We start from the raw sequence: 21,825 nt of genomic DNA, 5'->3' as shown, positions 1-21,825 counted from the left end.
TCCTGCACATAAACAATAATTTAAAAAAGATGGCGTATTGCAACTTTTATGTGTGCTAATGCTGCACACATGGAAGTTTCAACACCATTTCAGATTTTTTATGTGCAGGAAGAGACACCTTCCTAGACATAAACAATCATCCCTGTGACACAGGCATCCTTATACCATGGTGCAAGGGTGCCTGCGTCGATGCCTGGCAGTTAAGTGTGCGCCAGCGCAGGAGAGAGCAAAGGGATACGTCATATCATTGTAGATATGACGCATCCCTGTGCTTCAGAATTAATGCACTGCGGCGCAGCCAAATGGCGTGTGGCACCGCGTTGCATTAATTCTTTGTAAGTAAGGCCCTGAATTTTTAAGTTTCATTTGTCATTACATTCTGTCATGGTGTACATACCTTTTATCATATGATATGATGTTCTTCCTTGCTTTACCATTTTCCATGACTTATAGGAAAGGTCTGGTGTGCTAAACTAAGTTGAAAACATTTTAGAAGTTGACAAAGCACATGAAAGAGCACAGCTACCTTATTTTGTGGAAATGTTCAGGGCCTGAATCAGAAAGCTAAATCTATGTGTGGACATTTTCCGCACTCATAAGTTTCGGCTTATGACTGGGTGTAGATCTCTAACATGGTATTAAACAATTCGGAATGGAAATCTACACCCAATAGTAGAAGATAGAAGTCTCCTTCGACTTATAATATAAAGTACAACCATATTTTTGACCTACCAGATTTCTGATCTGCACCTACAGGCGGGGTTATCTGCAGTGCAATGGAAAACTGAGACTGAAAAAGTATTGGCTAACAGCAGTCACATTATATCAAACACACAACTGGCTCACATTGATCAAGCAAACAAATACATACAGCTCACACCCTTGACTCTACTCTCCTCCCCTTAAACTGTATGACTTTCATGGCACTGCACTACAGCTGCAGGATCCAAAATTCGGCCAGTCTCTCTAATAAAGAAGAGAAACTTCACTGAGGAGAAGCAGACCTTGTAGTAACCTTTGTTGCAGATCTTGGGACTGTATAGTCTGCTTCTATACACTCTCAGTGGAGTGGAGAAGGTGGCTGTCTGACAGGTGCTGACAGACTCTGTCAATTCATTGAGGGTGAAAGTTCACACCATAAGGGACATAAAAAGTACCAGGACTAGAACAGAAAGGTGAAGGAAAAGTTCTGCAGGATTCAGGAGACAAAAGCTCTTCCAGGAGCCAGATTTGGATCCTGTTTCCATTTCACCCCGCTCAGTGAAGGTATAAATGGTATAATGTATTTATTGTTCAGTTAGTTAAAACCATATCAATATTACATACACTATTTAGAAAAGGAGAAATTGCATAAAAGTTACATTATTCTAAAAAACATCATAAAATATATATAATTGTAAAAGTATTCTTCATGTTTTATCACGTAAAAAACGTAATCAATTTACAGTTCATTTGGGGGGTCGGTGGAGTCCAGTCCTCTTATAATAGCTGTTCTACATGACTTTATGCCTCTGTCCAAGAATGCTCTCCGTAAAAATGTACTTCGTTCTGGTTGCAGTATTTTACAGTGGCATACCAGGTTAACTAAATTCTCCTTTTTAGAACCACAATGCCGGCAATTTTCGTTTTCCTTATGCATCCAATGCGGGGCGTCTGCAAGAGTAGGGAACCGCAGTGTTATTAATTTTCTTTTAACGTAGATAGATAAAGTGGAGTATTGATCACTGTCCGATAATGAGTTCTTTTAGCAAAAATATCTTTATCAACCAGCAACAAATGGAACTTTGCAGCCTTGTTTAATGTCAATTTGAAGGTTTGGTAGGGTATATTTTTATTCCAAAGATCTTCAGTGCAGGTAATCTTTAGCGCGAGTTCCAAAAATGTATAGGCTGGCGAGTGTTTATCCAGTTCCATTTCCTGCCATAATGATTCATTAAGACTATTTTCCTCTACATTCTGTTTTATCTGATACCATACTTTTATGTATGTGTAAAGTCTGCCCAGTGCCTCGTTCAGTAACCCGAATTCTAAGCGCATCTGTGATGGTGAAGCAGTCTTTGGAAGCTTTTGTACCTTTTTGTAAATACTCGTTATTAGTTTGTTTAGGATTTCTGTGTCTTTCCCATGCATTGCAGCGCTAGTGTATGATAGTGTTGGCAGTGCTTTAGCAGAGATCGTCATCAATAATGGTCCTAAGGAAGAACCCTCCAGTTTCTTTGCAAGTGCTTTTAGGGCAAATGTTAGGGCCCCTGCTCGCTGCGTCATGTATTTTTTCTGGTCTCGAAATAATAATTTGTTGTCAACATAAAATCCCAAATATTTGTAGCATGATACAGTCTCCAGCAAATTACAGTTCAGTCTAATCTTGTGTTCGATATGTAATGAGCATAGTTTTTGTTTTTGAAAAATGTAGTTCCAGTTTATTAACAGACAGAAAATCAGAAAGTTAATTTAGTAGTCTTGTTAGGCCTACCTTAGTCAAGCTTAACAGAACAATATCATCTGCATAGGCTAGAGTAGACAATTGTAGTTTTCGCAACTTTGGTGAATGAGAGTTAATTCCATCAAGCTTTCTCGAAAGGTCTGAGATAAATAAATTAAATAGGTGCGGAGCCAGTACGCACCCCTGTTTACATCCCATGTTGGTGTATACTTTTCTGGATATTCTAGCTCCATTTCCGAGCTTCACGTGTACCCAGGTATCTATATAAAACAGCAATAGACCCTTCAATATTCTCTCTGGGGTATTCCAGGATTTTAATTTAGACCACATGAGATTCCGGTGTACGCTGTCAAAGGCAGCTTTTAAGTCTATATAAAACAGGTGAAGATCCTGTTTTCTGCTTTTGCATCTTTCAGCAATCAGTGAAATGGACAGGATATTTGTGATAGTTCCGATGCCCTTTCTAAATCCTGTTTCATTTTTTGGTATCAAGTTACATTCTCTTGACCAGTCAGCTAGATCTTTAAGGAGCAATGAGGCAAAATATTTGGCTTCAACGTCCTGTAAGGCAATTAGCCTATAATGTTTTGGACTGGATCTGTCGCCTCCTTTGAAGATAGGGGTGATAATTGATCCCTGCCAACTTTCTGGGACTCAATTATCAATTTCTACGTCAGTATAAAGTTTCTCTAAAACCGAGCTCCAATACTCCGAGTCATGTTTAAAAGTAGCTTGCGGAATGCTGTTCGGGCTAGGGGCTCCGTCACTTTTGCCTTTCTTTATTATGTTTGTTATTTCTTCTGTTGTGTAAATCGAGTGCATTGTCTGTGACATCAGTTCATTCTCGATAGTCCACGTCACAGTCGACAATTGGCAAGCGTCCACACCTTGGAATTGTTTTTCTTTAAATGTTTCGCTGAGGAAATTAACCCAGTCCTGCTCTTCTATGTACGATGTTAAGGCGTTTCGAGGTCTCGACAGGTTTATTGTCTGCCAACATTTATTCAGATTTGAGTGTCTTACATTATAGATTAGTTTAGACCAGAAACTCTCAGCTTTCGCTTTTTTAAATTCCCATATTTTCTTTTTGAACTGTTTTCTCAGTTGTTGAAATGTTTTCCAACATAACCCTTTTGATTTGTCCAATCGCAGTTTCCTTTGTGCTTTTCTTAGTTCTCTCTTTAGCATTTGCAGATCATTTGGTAGATTTTTTTGTCTGATCATATCTTTTAACCCTAATTTCTGGGTCTTTCATTATTTTTGCTATTTTCTTTAAAAATTGCGACCAAGCATGTATTCTGTTCGTGGGTTCTGTTGTTTGCTCTGCCAGGAGACCCTTTATTGGTAAAAACAAATCTGTTTAATTTGTGTTGGTCCATTTCGGACGTTTAAGATTGATTGAGGTAATTTCGCCCTCTGGGGCATTTGTCAGATGATATCTTGGTGTGTTTAAATTAAAGGTGACACGCTGTATGGAGTGATCACTCAAGGTAGTGTACTCTGTGTAGAATCGAGCTAATGTTGGCAATAGAGGAAGGGTTATAAGTGTAAAATCTAACGTTGAATGCACCCTTGGACCATAATATGTTTTTTTCCGGTGGGCGATCTTCGTCTGTTCTTCCATTAACGACCCGCATGCCTTGATATTTAAGGTCTGTTACTAGTTGCTAATCAATGCGGTCCACGCAATAAATCCCTGCATGATGTTGCTGTGGAACAGACCAAAACGAGGTATCTGCTGTTAAAATTTCATCTTTGTTTGGTGTAAATATCAAATTGGAATTAAAATCTCCTATAAATTCCAGGTTGGCTCGCTACAGCGTAGTCTTGATATTCTTTTAATTAAAGGAGCATTTTTCTCGTTTTTATTTGAGCTTTCGGTTGTGTATAGTAATTAATTAGTAGCGTTGTTTTACCAGTACTGGAGTGGTGATCTGAGAATTTTAAAATTTGTATACTGGGATCCGGAGATTTCAACTGTTCCGTTATTATTTTTATAGCTGTCGATACATATACTATCAATCCTCCTAGTGCGCAACCATAATGCTTGCATTTTTCCGCGGCTACTGTATAGTGGGTATAACCCACTATCAGAATTTCTTCCTGCGACCAAGTTTCCTCTAGGGTTATTATATCGCAATCTGCCCACTCCTTAAGTGGAAGGCCTTCGTCAAGTAGTCGCCTGGCTCCAGCTATGTTCCAAGATAGTATGTGTATTGCATTTGTTTTAGAGGTAGTAACCGCAGTTCTCTTATGTCAGACACTACATTTGTTGTTCAATATGCTGGGTAGCCAGTTCCATTGATCTTTATTTAGTTCAGTCTCCCCATGTGTTCCTTTTTCTGATCCCTCTGGGGTCTGGGCTATTTCACCCCTGCACTTTGCATTACACCTGTGCAGGGAGTACCTTATGATTTGTTATCCTATTTGTGTCCTGCTTTTCAAATTCTTTCAGTGGGAATGGATAGCGAGGACTTACTGGTGCTATTAATTGAATTCCCCAGGCAGAAAATTGATCAGAGCTGCTTAGTATTAGCTGTGCTAACTCCAGTATCTGCCAAGTATTTAATGTTCATTCTTTTATTGTATTATTTTCTCCTGGAAGAAATTGGACAGCTACAAGATCTGATGATTGTATATGTTTTAATTCCCTAATTTCAGCCGATAGTTTCATGATATTACCTCTATTTAAGATATCACAGTTTCGCTGTGTTTCATATTCTGGGCTCCATATTAGCTGATGAGTTTCCCGGGCACTAGTTGTGAGTCACTTTCTTATATCTTTATCCTCTGTTCTCTTAGTCTGAGATTTGACTTGGTTGGGAATGCAAACACTTAGTTGACCGTAAGAGGGGCATTGCTGCTTGGTTTGTATAGGATTTGGAGGTAGTGCTAGAGTACATTGAGCAACCTCTTCTTTTACTGGATTACAAGATAAGGAAGTTGTGTTTACTTTCTCAGCATATGTAATTGCCCCAATGACAGATTTCCAATCGTTAGTATGAATAGGTTCCCTGTTTTCCACTAGATCCGTTCTTAGTTCTTGACTGCTTATCAGAGTACCTTGCTTTATTACAACCCGCCGTTTTGAAGTGTTTAAATTATCCTCTGGCTCGACTCTATACTTTCCTACTTCCTCCTTGTTTTCATTTATATATAGCCGTGTAGATAAAGACAGGTCATGTTTTTCAGGCTTATCACTATTGGCTGCAGTATTTAATTCTTTGTATGATCTATTACTTTCTTCTAGCTTTACTGTTGCAACTTCGTTTTTATACTTTGACTTGGTTTCCTTGGGGTTTTCTGGTGATGTTTGCAAGCAATCCTCGGTTTTCTTTGTGATTTTATTATTAATATAATCTCTGGGGCTTCCTCATTTGTACCTTTGATTTCTTCACTGAGAGTGTTTGCATTATTTAAGGAATTATCCTGTGTTGATTCAGGACGATGTTCTTTTTGGTATCCACCTGCTGTTGTTGTAACAAAGATGGGATATACTCTTTTACCTTGCTGCAGTTTAGGTTAATTCGTCCAGTTTCTTGCCTTCCTTTCCTTCTTCTTTTGCCTTCTAGATTGTGGTCTCAGCTTTTCAGATTGCTCCGTAATGACGGTCTGATTAGTTTGTAAGACATCATCAGTCTCAGTAGTAGAATTTTGAAATTCTTTCTTTTGTTCTTTGTTTATTCTTATAGGTGTCTGTACTTTATTCTGTATTATAATTTCCTCTGGTTTTATTGTGTTAGTGGTAAAACCAGGCACTTATTTAAACAAAGTATCTGTTCCATTATCGTTGGTAGGAAGCCTAGTTTGTCTATTATAGGTCCACATGTGCAGATTGATTCCCGTGGTGAGTAAATTGATTGTACTAAACTTTGTTAAATCTTCAAAATTTGTATTTATTCCAGCTATATATGATGCGATGATATTCATGAGATCCACATCTCCCTATGCTGAAGCCCTCCAAGAGACAGTAGAGCAGGATAGATTTCATAAAATAGACTGGCTTAAAAACATCAAGAAACTGCTGAGCTCTTTAGATCTGCAGGATCTCTAGAAAATTTCTACTACTCCACGCCATCCATCTAAAGAGAAAATTAAGCAATTGTATTGGTCTTGGATAGTGCAGCAGGATGCACAGAATGCATGTTGGGATACTTTGTCAATACAAGTCACTGAAACACTAGTGTTTTTGAACAATATTTGGACCTTATCACGGAAGCTCTAAGAATATTAAGAACAGACCCTAGACAATTTTAAGTCTGTGCAGTAGCAACATGTTTAGGAAGGATGTGGATTATAAGTCAGAAAGTCATGTTAGCCCAAACGCAACCATAATTGCCCAAGCATTAATGATTTGCCCGTATAAAAGAACCTAACACTACCCAAATGCAACCCCGTGTTGATTTAATATAGTGGTGCACAAACCTTATTGCTTGTATAGCGGACCTGAAAAGAGGTTTTGGTTTAATGATGAGGTTTTGCCCCTTTTTTAGAGTCCATCTGCCCCAGGGGATGTTTTTGGGGTTTAATCAGGTGAAGGCTAAGCACTAATAGATAAATAGAACTAACTAGCACTTGAGCCCCCAGCAGAATTCTGGTGGAGCTCGACCGTCAATATGAAATGAAAATTCCGGTACCCACTCACCTCAACCACCTGGAAGACTCTGTGCGGTCCTCTCGCCCATGCTATGGAATGGAACTGACGTGAACATTCCAGTCGTCTGGTAGCTGTAGTGTATAGAGCGGCAAGTATTGTTCTTGCCAACTCCGAGCTCGTTTGGCATTATATTGGAATGGGTTGGTAGAATTTAATGTGGTGATCAATAAAAAACGAACAAATAAATAATACTGATGAGACCATTTTATAGATCATTGAATGGTGAAAGTATTCAACATGTGCAACCAAGTCACTGGAAAGATCTAAGGATTTGGAAAGGTTGCCATTACGGGATTAGGAATTTACAAATGAATGTAAATCTCTTTGAAGAACGCAAAGGCAGCACTTTTAAGTTCCAATTTGATGTTCAGTTTTTCGCCAGCATGGTGTTTAAGTGCTTTACCTGAAAACTTTCTCTTTAAGGTAGATGTCTGGGTATGTTTCCATTCAGATGCATAAAGAGGATGGTTTCAATATTTAGATTCTTAAATGGGTGATGTTATGTCCTTTTCAACGAAATGTGTTACCACTGCTGGTTTTAAAGTGTGTGTTTTGGAGCCTTGATGAACGAGTCTTGATGTTTCCTTCCGTGTTCCCCATGTATACCATCCCACATGGGCATTTCCGTACATAAATACAAAATGTTGTATCCCACGTGGGTTCACTTTGAGTTTAATGTTTTTCCAAGGAGTGGGGATTAAACCAAGACCCCATAATGTTATTACTGTCAACAGTTTAAACAAGGTACTGTCCCCTTGTATTTAGCACTGGTCGTTTATCTTTCTGCTATAAGGATAATTCATTCCCTGATGTTTTTACTCCTTGTATAAGCCAAAATCGGTGTTCCTCCAGGGCGTTTGCAGTTTCGTATAGTGCGAACTCTGCCCACGGGCCTTCGAGCGCATTACACTAGCACCAGATAACATTACACAGGTTCAGATTTTTTGTTGGCAAAGGATGATTAAGCGATTTGCCAAGAATCAAATGATGTTACTCTGACCCTGGTACTCAAATCTTATTCCACAGTCATAAAGTCTGCAACTCTGGCATTAGTTATTTTGAGATGCAAGACCGGAAAGTGAGGTAGATAGATATCTAAGGAGAGGGAGTGGCAGAAAGAGGTATGTGCATGCCAAGCTGGCAACTTAAAAATAATAGGGCAGATTTACAAGCCCATTGTGCCTGTTTTACGCCGCCGTTGCGTCACTTTTGTGATGCAGCGGCGGCTCAAAACCAGCGCCATGCTGCGAGGTATTTACAACGTGACGCATCTGGGTGATGCGTCACGTTGTAAAGCCCTGCGCCAGAAGCAGGCGTTCTGGCGCAGGGGGGGCGTTCCTAAAAGTGGCTGAGTGAAATCTACAAGATTTCACTCAGTCACTTTTAAGGCCATGCTGCGTCAAAACCCTGCGCCTGCTTGAAGCAGGCGTAAGGATTGACGCAGCATGTTAGGGATAGGGCACCCCCGAGCCTTGCTGGAGCTGCGTCGCGCTTGCGACGCAACTCCAGCAATGAGCCGCCTTTCCGACAGGGGATGCATCACGCATCTGCCCATCCGAGTGCCACGGTGCGCCGCATTATAAATGCGGCGCATCAGTGGTGGCGCACGGGTGGGCAGATGCATCGCAACTCTTCTGGCGTATCTCTGCTGATTAGCAGAGATGCGCCAGAAGTCATAAATCTGCCCCAATATATTTATGCACACCATTATCAGGGTGCCCTGGGTAATTGCTCACTTTGCTCATTCTTTAAAGCCTCTGCAGCCTGAGTTGGGGAGAAGACTTGTCCACCTAAATCCATGATAAAATTCTCTTTGGTATAATGAAGATATGTCTTAGTCGGTGTTTCATGTAGAATAGAAAACTATTCTATATGAGACACTGACCAAGGTGAATCCTCTTCATACACAGAATGTGTGTCACTCGAAATAGTTAACACCCGTTAGGCTATATTGTGAGATGATCTGAATGCCTTATTCAAGTTCGTAAAATGTATGCAAAAGAGCAAACCTTAAACACATGGGAGCCTGAATATTTAGTGATTCTTTGAAAACAGTGGCCTACATTGATATCATTCACTCAAATCTTTACCATGGCCAGTGAAATCCCAGTATGCAATCAATGCTTAGTCACCACAATATAAATGACCATCACATTTGTCCCTTAGACATGATCATTTTTATCAATAATAAGTGCAAAATAGTTACTGCCAAAAAAGCAAAAAGAAAAGGCACTGTGTCCCAAGTGAAAAGAAATGTACAACAAAGGCACATTAAGAGATAAATAAAAGGTGAACAAAACTTTGTTTTGCTTGTACCAAACAACGTTTTATTTCTCAATAGTCCTTTGGCTATAAATGTCACATAGATTGTTTGTCACTCTGTACTGTCGACAACGATTCAAACCTTTCTGTGGTACAAGAGTCTCATCGGTGTCTTATGTCCTATCACTTGAGACAGTGATGGCCGTCATTACTGCACAGTTCTCAGATGTGCTGGAGAGTAAGAGTGACTCTACCCCACCAGTTCCACTTCCCCAAATGATGCCAGCACCTCTCCAAAGCTCAATTATCTTGATGCGATCATCCCATGGGAGCATGCCATCCCACGGAAGGACCCCCATTATTGGGTTGATTCATGCCCCTGAGTGCGTATACATGCATTATTTTTATTCCCCTTGGTGGGCACCCTCCTTGTGTCACGATTTCAACTGTTAGGACTAGCCCTACAAATTTGCACGTAGGACACTATGTTCGATTCCAAAGTGATATAACATGGACAGATAAAAACAATATCAATACTGTTCATGCATATAACAATTTATCTTAATCTGATGTAAAGACTCTAAGACCAGACTCAGTTTTAAGCAGAAAAAGACTAGGGGGCATATTATCAACCACAGCGTTAAAATTATCGCCGCTTTAGCGGCAGAAAACTGCTGCTAAAGCGGCGATAATGGGCTTGATAATATGCCGCAGAGAATCCCAATAGAAGCCCATGTTGACACCAGAACATGGGCTTCTATGGGAATTCTCAAGGGCATATTATCAAGCCCATTATCGCGCTTTAGCTGCAGTTTTCTGCCGCTAAGGCGGCAATAATCTTAACGCCGTTTCTTGATAATATGCCCCTAAATTTTCTGTCTGATCTTCGGCGTGTCTACCTTTGATGTAAATGCTGTATGTCCTTATCTTTCTTAGATCCTGGAAAATATCAAATCATCACCTAATGCGACATCAGTAAGTGCCTTGTTATCTATAATTCAAAGTCTAATGATGAAAATGGCATTGATATGTAGCCTGAAGTTACATATTTTTACCATCCTTGTTTATACTAGTGCAGTTTAAGAGTAGCATATTGATGCATACAGGTTGTCAGAAATTCCTCACAAAATTCCTCAAACAATTCCCCATGCATGATAAGCTTGGTATTCAACAGTAGAAAAAGGCTCATCGAGTGGATACTTAGAAGAAGAGTTCATTTGCCCTGGTTATCGCACAAGATACTGTCAGAGATCCTGACAGAGACCCCCAGATTGCCGCACTGCCACAGCATTGAGTCCTATGCTGATAGCTGATTCCAAGCCAAGTCTGACAAGCCAGCTGATATATGTTTACCTTTTGAGAAAACACTCTCCCCTGGCTACCGGTAATAGGGGTTTCTTACTGTAAATAGTTATTCATAGGAAACTCTAGATGCAAGTTAAGCTACTCCATGCTCTCATAATATAGTGCATTAAAAAGTCTTTTGGAGAGAGTGGAATCTCTAATGGGTGCCAAATGGGACACATTTATGAATCCTATGAAGCCAGCAACGGAGATTCCCACTACTTCAACATCTGTCGTACCACCTTCCACTTTACCATCATCACAGGAGATAGCCCCTCAAGTTGACCGTAGTACAAATAATGAAATTAATAACTACGCTGGTAGAATTACCACCCCAAAGCCAATTCATATAAATAGGGTTTGTGATTCCCGGGAGGGTAATATCCCATCACAAGGGGGTCCAATGCCTGTCAGTAAAAGCTGTAATTTGATTCCTATGGATAAGACGCGGGGGCCTTTTTCTATCGACCTTCCACCGGAAGCTGTCCCTTTTGTAGTGGTGCTTGCGGGTGTTCCCACTCTAAAGGACGGAACCATAGAACGATATTCACAACTAAAAAACAAGGTTATCCATTGGTTAGGTCAAAACTGCCCTCTTCCCTCGTATGTCAATGGGGAAATTTTACATGTTAGGAGACTACCTTGGTTGGGTAAAACACCCAAAAATATTAATGGGGACATTATCATAATTAATTTTAGGGACTCCAGAGCTGTTAGCCATATCTTAAATTGGCATATGAAGAATAGGAGGTCCTCCATTACCACTTGGGAACTAACCCATTTTTTTCCTAGATCTAGGCTAGGTCCCATCTCCAACTCTGGGGTTCCATTTTGTATACAACCTAACTTTTTGATCCCGTTAAGCAATCGATATGAGGTGTTAGATAACCTTGAAGATGTAGATTGACTTGAAAACAACAAGGTTATGATAGCGAGTCCCGTTGAGCCACTATCTGATACATTACTTTTTTGCAATGAGCCAAGATACCTACCTTTGAAAGCAGGTACAGATATCTGTCTTAATGATCACACTGTCTCTGAGCCTCTACTTTTAGTTAATAGCCCGACCAATTCTCAGGGAACTATGGGGAACTTATTCTCCTGGAATATTGCTGGTCTGACCTCCAAACTGGAATCTGTGGAGTGGACATCTTTTGTCAATAAATTCGACCTATGCATATTCCAGGAGACCTGGACATGTGAACCCTGTTTTGTTCAGGGTTACCTAAATTATTATGTACCCGCTTCAAAGGGCCCAAGGGGTAGACCCATGGGTGGTTTAACAATATGGGTTCGCCAGTGTTTAAAGATGGTCATCAAAGTTGTTGATACTAAAAACCATGATATCCAACTGATCAGATTGATCTTAGATAAATTAGGTTGCTTAGATATATACAATGTTTACGTTCGGAGTAATAGGGGAGGGAGGTCCGAGGTATTAGTTGCCCTGGATAGTCTTCTTGAAATTCATTCCCCGAACAACAAAATTGTCATCGCGGGCGACCTTAACAGAACATTTGAACCCCTAATTAGTGAAGATGATTTATTTGGTGATGAGGAAGATCGACAATGGGGTGTCCCTAAACTAGAACTCCCTCCGGTTGTGCGCAGGACTGCTGATGTTATTGGGCTAAACACCCTATGTTTTGAAAAGGGTCTAAGAGCTCTTAATGGCAGGACTAGTGGTGATAGGAATGGGGCAAGTACATTTGATAATGGCCGACATAACAGTAGAATCGATTATGTGTTATGTAGTTTAAAATTATGGCCTATGATTTGTGACATGGAGGTTGTAGTAAGGATCGAGAGTGATCACAACCCCCTATGCGCAACCCACAAATGGTGGTCCCATACTACCCCCCCTTTAGGCTCTTCTGTGACTGTCCCTCCTCGGATTATCCCCACAAATGATATGCGGAGACTAAAATGGGAAAATGTAGCAACTAATCACCAGGCTATTGTTGATATCAATGGTCAGGTCGATATAGCAATATTAGCTATAGAACAGTCCACCGCTCTTGGCATTGGCTTAGACAAGGTTGAGGAGTTACATAATTCTCTCTTTTGTACAATTAAAAAGTATTTCCTCAAACCTTTGAAAAACAAAGGTAATAGACCCTTTAAGCCTGCTAAGTGGTATAATGAGCAGTGTAGGGATGCACGAATAGCCCTAAGCAAAGCTATTAAGGGGGGGCAATCTGTGCTAACCCAAGCTGCCAGAAAGAACTATAAAATTAGTATATCTAAGGCTAAAAAAGCTTGGGACGAACAGCACTGGTCCGAGTTAAAGGCAGCTAGCGATAGCAGGGATTCCCGGCTATTCTGGCACATCGTTAGGTGGGGAAAATCGGGTTTTCCCGAGCCCCATCATAACAATGTGCCTGAGGAAGAATGGATAAAATTCTTCAAAAACCAGTATGCTGCACCTAATAATGATAACTTGGTCCAGGAAACTAGTGTAGATCTCCCCAAAGCAAACCCTTTTGGAATAGCCGAAATTTTGCTGGCCTTGAATACGGTTGCTCGTGGGCGCGCCCCCGGTCTGGATGGTGTGCCAGCTGATCTATTTATAAACGATAAAGAGCGCTGGAGTCAGTATATCCACCTTCTTATTAATGCTATTGCTTTGGGTGCAGCAGTACCAAAATCTTGGCAGGGTGCAGTAGTCATTCCTGTCTTTAAGAAAGGTGATCGATCCTTGCCGGGTAATTATAGGCCAATAAGTCTTATAGACACCATTCAAAAGGTTGTGGGACGTGTAATCGTCAATAGGCTCCTGGATTGGGCGGAAAAGACTAATGCTCTTTCACCATTTCAGGCTGGCTTTCGACGATCTACAAGTACGGTGGATCAGGTTTTCCGTTTTACGTTGTTACAATGGAAGACGGTTGTGCTGGGTAAAGGAAGCCTGTATGCGGCCTTTGTCGACCTACGGGCCGCTTTCGACCTTGTCCCTCGATCCAAGTTATGGTCAGTTCTTAAGAAGCAGGGTCTCCCTAGCGACCTATTATCTTTAATAATGAGGTTACACGAATCCAACTACGCTAGAATTCAGTGGGGGGGATTGGGCACGGTAACCTCGGACTTCCCTGTTGAGAGGGGAGTCCGACAGGGATGTTCGATGGCTCCCGTTCTTTTCACCTTATATATTAATGATATTGTTGCCCGCATGACTTCTGCACAAGTAGACGCACCCTTTTTAGCTGGGATTAAAACCCCTATTTTAATGTTTGCAGATGACACACTCATCCTATCTAAAACTCCAAGTGGATTACAGTCTGCCTTGTCTATTTTTGATCGTTTTTGTGGGGAGTATGGTCTAGAGGTGAATACTGCCAAAACAAAGCTTATGACCTTTAATCCCCACCGTAGCTTTAAATCTAAAATCATTTTAAATGACCGTCCGCTAGAAGTAGTGAATACCTTTACATATCTGGGCATGCACATATCTAGCAAGAAGAGTTGGCGGCATCATATTGACATTGCTGCATTGAGACACAGGCAACTGGCTGGTGCTATTTGCATAGAGCACAGAAAATCACTAACCAAACCTGTAAAACCTGCCTTACAGGTTTACGAAGCAAAAGCTCTAGGCTCTGCTCTTTACGGTGCTGAGCTCTGGGGCTTTGAGAAGGTTGCTGCTCTTCAATCCTCAGAGAACACATTTCTTAGGGCAATAACAGGTGTTCCTAAAAGCACCCCAATGTTGCCTCTTAAATATGACCTGGGTAGAAAAGCAGTCTCAGATTTGGTCCAACTTCGTCCGATCCTATATTGGCGTAGGTTATGGACGACTCCTGTGCTTTCCCACTATGCAGAGGGTTTCTTAGATATTATACGATCCGATGTGTCCCACAAAATAGGATGGTTAAAATCATTGAGGACATCCTTGGTTGAGCTTGGTATGAGCACACTTTGGGATGATCCGGCGAGAGCCATTTTTCCATCCAAAAGCACTCTTAAGACCATCTATTGGGAGATGGTTGCCCATCGGTGTTGGAGCGACCCGGGTGCTGGCTCTATGACCGGAGAGTTCCTAGTGGCCAAGATGTATCCCTGTCTAGAACCATACTGGGACATCATAACAAAGCCCAGAGAAAGGAAGCTCCTTTTCCAATTGAGAGCAGGTGCTCTCCCCCTTAAATTTTTGTCATCTAAGTGGGCAGAGGGATCCTGTGATAGATGTCCTGCTTGTGGTACTAGTAAAGAAACCATCGGTCATTTTTTATTTGTTTGCAGGTTTTACGCGACCCCACGTCGTATCTGGCTATCCCCAATGTGTAAAAACCTGGGATCAGCCAGTGGTACCGTGGCCCTGCGTATTATATGCACTAGCACAATTTACTGAAAGTTCAGAATTAAGTCTGTTTAAGAACATTGGCGTGCAACACATTAACCATTTAGTGATAAACTTCATTCCATGAAAGTTGGCCCCTCGCAAAACAGTAAAATTCAACTTGTTTATATTTTCCCACATTTATATTTTTACATATATCCAAAGTAATAATTATGTTTTTCTCCGACTTCCACTTAGCAAAAGTCCTAAGAAAGAAATCCATATCCTTAAAACAAACGTAATATGTTTTCCAGCAGCCCACTGACATCATTATAACTTCATCTTTGGACTTTCGGTTAAGTCCATTATCAAATGTACATTAACACGCATACTACCCAGATCAATATGAGATATAAAACTATATATAACATAATCGTATGACCACATAAACCAACCTTCAAGTTTGTCAAATACAACTGGCTACAAAAAATCTCACAATTTATTAAAGCCATTTGTTTGCCATCTGAATACTGTTATTTTATCTGGAAAAAGTAGCTCAATCATGTTTAAATCTTTAAAATCAATTGCAAAAATAATATTCAGCATGAAAAAAAATATTGACAAAAAGCTTTTCTCATTTAGAAATACCATCCTGACGTATCTGTTGACGTAAAAGTCAAACATTGCTGGAGTTGTGTCACAAGCAGGACGAAACTCCAGCCCATGGCACTGAGTCACCCATATGCCTGCCATGAGGCAGGCATAAGATTTTGACGCACTGGTGTCCTAGAAGTATCACAGTGATATCTCATAGATTTAACTGCAACACTTCTACGAGGTTTTCTTGTGGGGGAAAGCCCACCCTGCATACTTTATACTGTATAATATGGCGCAGGGCTTTACAAGGTGATGCATCTGCCTAGATGCGGCAGACGCATCAATTTCCAAATATGGTGCAATACGGTGCATTGTTTATGCCGCCGCTGAGTCATGAAAAGTGACGCAAAGGTGACACAAAAGTGTCGCAGGGCGTTCATAAATAAGGCCCAAAGTATCTGAGATGTTGGTTTGTCTGTGTCAATGTGCATTGTTGCACAGAGGACCATATGTGTCCAACTCCATGACATGCCACATGTTGAAATGTTGTCTGTAAGTGCATTATGATACAAAATATAAATCCAGCACCCATGATATGCTTGAATATTTTTAAAACTATGGTCTATCCTAAATGCATGTTGCCAGGAGGTATGGTAAAATAACTGTTTGTCAAATGTGGGTAAGGTGAGATTGAAGTGACTACAGTTAATATGAGGCTCTCTCGCTCCAACTCTAACCAAGATGCTAGACTCCTTTTGCCCCTTCTCACTTGTCCGCCATGTTACAACTGATCTTCACTCGCCATCCAACTTACAATTTCTCAAGTGTTGTAAAGTGAGATTGAAGTGACTACAACTACCATGAGGCCCTCTCACTCCAACTCTAACCAAGAGGCTAGGCTCCTTTTGCCCCTTCTCACGTGTCAATCATGCTACAACTGATCTTCACTAACATGCAGCTCAGCATTTGTTGAGTGTTGTAAAGTGAGATTGAAATGATAACAACTACCATGAGGCCCTCTCACTCCAACTTTAACCTATATGCTAGACTCCTTTTGCCCCTTCCCACTTGTCTGCCATGTTACAACTGATCTTCACTCACCATGGGCTGTGCAATTTAGTCACAATGCTCCACTCAGATATACGTCTGAATACTTTGCTTGATGGTGTCCTGGTCTGAACAACTGAAACTATTGATGGCATGAGTGACACCATAACAATGGTATACCTCTAATATATGTGAGTCATGGAAGAAACTCAGCTGTGCCAGATGACCTCTTGACTATGAACTTCTCACATGAGGATCAATGTTAAATAAACAACCAAGCTGTGTGTCTGCCTATATTAAACACAACTAGGCCTTGCAATGGACTAATACACATGTTATGACTACACTGTGTTTGTAGCAGCGTTTTGGAAATGTCATGTCTATCCCTAAAGTCAAAATGCCACATATCTGCACATCTAACGAGCTAATGAAATCTACTGCAACTATTGAATGTCTACAAATGTCTAGTAACCAACTGCAACTCCAGGCAAATAGACGACAATACTAATCTTTATCTACTTTGTTCCTTTCTAGGTCCCTATTTACTTTGACACAAACAATGTGGATGTACATACTTCACTTCCATCATTAACAATGTTCTCTATTTTAGAACAGGTTGATCCTCCACTGCATCTAAACAGATGTTGGAAACCAAACTGGGGGGCATATCATCAACGAGGCGATAAAAAACTTATCGCCGCTTTTGCCTCCTTTTTCGGACGAAAAGTGGCGATAAGTTTATCGCCTAATCAGCAAGGTCCCGCTATCGCGTGAAACCTTGCATTAGCGCCTGTATTCTGAACGCCCAGTTTTGCATCTCTAATGAGATGCAAAGTGGGTGTTCCTGCCCTGACATAACTGGAGAAATGTCGCTAAGCGACATTTCTCCAATTATCAATGGGCACACTAACCTGCAGAGCGACAAGCAAAGTAGCGATAACCTCTGTTATCGCTACTTTCCTTACGCCTGCTTCAAGACTGACTTAGCCATGATATCCTATGTAAGGTCGATATCATGGCTAAGTATGCCTTGCCCTATCATCAAGCTATCGCCAAACTTTGTGAGATTATCGCTGGATTTCCAGCGATAATCTCACATTTGGCAGTTAGCGCTTGGAATTTTATCGCTTTTGAGATAAGCGTTGCTAATAGCACGCTATCTCAGCGATAAAATTCCACGTTACCCGACGATAATTATCCTAGCGCTAAGTGCGCTTAGCGATAATTATCGCCGGTCCTTGATGATATACCCCTGAGTTCCTCTCCATCCCAAGACAAAGCCCTCAGTGATGACAACGCTCCGGAAGAGGTGGACGTGGATGATGGTCCTGGCCCATCTGGTCAGCCTTGGCAGACACCAACAGTGGGGCTCACAACGCCCACTATAACACCTCCCACCACAGCTGCAACAACACAGCCAACCACTGCTCCACAATCTGTGCACCTAGCACAGTCAGTACTATCCTGTGCCCCCTGGTCCTGGATTCTGAGCCGGCTATCACTACCCCAGTCATGGGGTAACCAAGACCCAGTGGGAGGGTGCAGTCTGTATGAAGGGCACAGGATCTTGGAGGTAGGCATAGTGTGAGGGTAACTGTGGGCCCACAGAGTGAGCCCACTGAGGACACCTACACCCAGGCTGCCATCGCCCAAGACCTGGGAGTCTACCGGGCCTCCCAAAGTGTCATAGGTCAGGTATTGGCTGAAATACAGGAAATAAAGCTGCTGCATAGGGACACATACCAGGAGGTTGCCAGCACACATACCAGGAGTTTGCAGGCATACTCATGGGGAAGCCGGCATGAACACCATCATGTCCTCCCTGGTTGGGGTGCTGCGGGACGTCAACACCACCCTCTACTGGGCTTTTCTACCGGCATCTACCCCTTCCTGATGTCCAAGAACATCCAGACCATCAACATCTGTCGCAGCCACAGGAAGGGAGACCCTGTCAGAGGAGGACACCCCCTGCACGTGCCCCTGTCTCAGCAGCTGCCGATTCCCCTTCTCTCTCAGAAAGAGGGGATGCCCACCTAAAAATCTAGGAGCTCGGAGTGGCAAGACACCCTCACCATCAGGAAGAAACCTTTCCCCCAATGTCCTCCTGTGTATGCTACACATTCACATTTTGGACTATTCCTGCCCACTTTTCCATATCTAATGGGAGGAGTATGTTGGACTTTGGACGCTTGACAATTTGGACTCTATTACAATGCTTCCATTCACCATGACTGAAGACTTCACATTTAGTTTGTCACCAAATCATTGGCTCCTATTGCAAGTCTCACATATAGCAATGTGAATGCACTGCCATGTGCACTTTACAATGTAAAAACTAGCTATTTCTGGGAGTAGGGGTATGTTGTATGTAAATAATGTCCAACTAGGGTCACGACCATGTCACAACAACACATACATACAAGTGTCAGGGCTGAGAACATCTTTATTCCATTGTTGAAATCATAGGCTGACATGATGTCAGAAAAATAGCAAATAATACACTATTCAGTTAGTCTGTGTCAGTGATTACATAATCAGTAGCAAACTTTCACTGAAGAGCGGATACATCTGACAATACACAATAGGCAACAATAACTTAGGTCTACATCATCAGCTGGAGCCATATTGCCTATATCACAAAAGTAATCCTACATCAAATGAACAAATAAACAGACATGTGTTAGTACAACAGTTGCTGACCAAACGGTCATTTCAATACATTGTTGCTTGCATCTGCTGGAATGTTACAAACAAATGTCAGTGATATGCAACACGCACTTTGGCCTACAATGAGGAGACACATCAAAGGCTACATTCAGTTCAAACATAATGAGGTTTTATCCAATGTGAAGGAAGAATAGCATGAATTGGGCCATACACAACATTGTGTTGGATTACATGATGGCACACATATTGCATTTGGACCAACACATGACAAGGAACAAGTCAAATGGAAGAAGTGTGACTTCCATCCTAACGTTGTGCAAGCTTTTTTGGTACCGGCTTTGTACACCTAACTCTGTGATAGACATTCCCAGGAACAATCTATATCCACTTCAAAAGATTGAACATCATCATATATCTGCTAATGTCACATCATTGAAATATCCAAATGAAGATGCCATGGTGAAGGAATCTAAAACACACCAACACAAAGAGATTAGCTAAGAAACCATACATATAGTGTGGAAATGTGCATTTTAATGAGCACACCGATGTCGGGGTCACCCTTCTCTGTCCACAGGTCCTTACATCAACAAAATAGAGATTGGCACTGAAGCTGGAATTCAAATAACAAGTTTATTAATCACTCACGAGTGGGACAACGTCCACACAGCACTCTCAAGTGCTGCCTGAGGTAGTACATTGAAGTCACAGAACACAGGCCTTATATACAGCTTTTTCTGCACTGGTGAGCATGTGGATACAAATAGAAGGTACAAGCCTACACAAGAATAGTTACCGACAAACATGGGCAGATGGGAGATCACTTAGGGGCATATTATCAAGACAGGCGATAAAATTATCGCCGCTTTAGCGGCAGAAAACTGCCGCTAAAACGGCGATAATGGGCTTGATAATATGCTCTATGGAATTCCAATTGAAGCCCATGTTAGATGTCCTTTACAGAGGGATTGCGCTTTGGTGTCCGTATAGGAGTCAAGATGTATATTAAGATCGCCCAGCATAATCAGATTACTGTGGTGCATCATCTCCACCAGACTTGAGATAAAATTAGTCGCCGGGCCAGGGGGTCGATAAATCAGGAAGCCATTAAGCGCAAAGTCAACAACCACTGCTATCGTAAAAAAGGAAGCTTCACAGTTGTCTATCTTAACCACTTTCATGGTGCATTTTAAAGAGAGTTTCTGAATAATGGCTATCCCTCCTCCGCGCCTAATATGGTGATCCGGTCTAAGGATACCGTAGTTGTAGAGGAAGGCTTGTAATATTACGAGGCAGAGTCCTCATTCAGCCATGTTTCTATGAGAAACATGGCGTCAGGTTGACTGTCAGTAAGACAATCATAGATTTCAAGCTTATGCTTACTTAGTGACCTGCAATGATGAAGTAAAAACTTCAATTTATACTGGGAACTACCTTCAACAAGGTCGATTTGAACGGGCACTGCGTACAGCAGAGTTGGTCTGACTCCACACATAAGGTGAGGCAGCATGATTCCAGAGTCAGAGGTGCCAATTCTTTTACGTGTTCAGTCGAATACCTCAAAGGGTGACTGTTCATGAAATGGGCAGGGGTTCTGGGCACTGGCCCTGGCTTGGAACAGACGGGCTTGCTTTTCGTGTGCCCTTAGCGTGCCAGCGGCGCGCCCGCTACGTGCGTCTGCACCGTAGACATCGAGAAGGAGACTGGGGGCATGGCCAGAGCAGGCCAATCCGAGGAAGTAGGGCATTGAGCAAGATGATTCGCCGCGCCCTGCACTCAGTGTCAGGGAGAGACGGTGATGCAGCGGTAAGTAAGGGGGGTGGAGCCAGACAACTCAGGCACAGTGTGCTACACTGGGGTGCTTCTGACCCGTGTCCAGTGCAAACTTTCAAGACAATTCTTTTAACAACCTATGCTGACACTCCAGTGAGAAGAATCATGAACGATTCCTTAGCTACCGGAATATTTCCAGAAGAACTAAAAAAGTCATACATACTCCCTTTACTGAAGAAAACAAACTTGGACCCGCTGAACCCTGACAACTTAAGACCCATTACAAATGGACCTTTTCTTGGCAAACTGATAGAAAGAGCAGCGTTCGCCCAGATGTCACAATTCATTGAAGACAATGCCATACTTTCAGACTTCCCAAACAGGATTCCGTCCGGGAAGAGGCACAGAATCTGCCCTCCTTGCCATTTGGGATGACCTGAAGAACACAGTAGACCGCAACAGGGTTGCAGCGCTACTCCTCTTGGACCTCTTGGCTGCCTTTTACACGGTTGACCATGACACTCTGAAACAGAGACTCTATGAAGCCAGGGTAGAGGGGACTGCTCTAGACTGGATCGTGTCCTACATTTGAAACAGAACTAATGTCATCCATACCCCACCTCTCTGATCCAAACCATACCACAGGTCCCTCAAAGCTCTCTCATCTCACCCATGCTTTTCAACATCTACATGAAGTCATTACCGGTTCTGATCAATCAATTTCACCTCACATGCTATAACTATGCAGATGACAAACAA

This window comes from Triturus cristatus, chromosome 6, assembly GCF_964204655.1.
Source record: "Triturus cristatus chromosome 6, aTriCri1.1, whole genome shotgun sequence".
In the NCBI taxonomy this organism is placed as follows: Eukaryota; Metazoa; Chordata; class Amphibia; order Caudata; family Salamandridae; genus Triturus; species Triturus cristatus.
Note: the sequence above shows the minus strand (reverse complement) of the source record.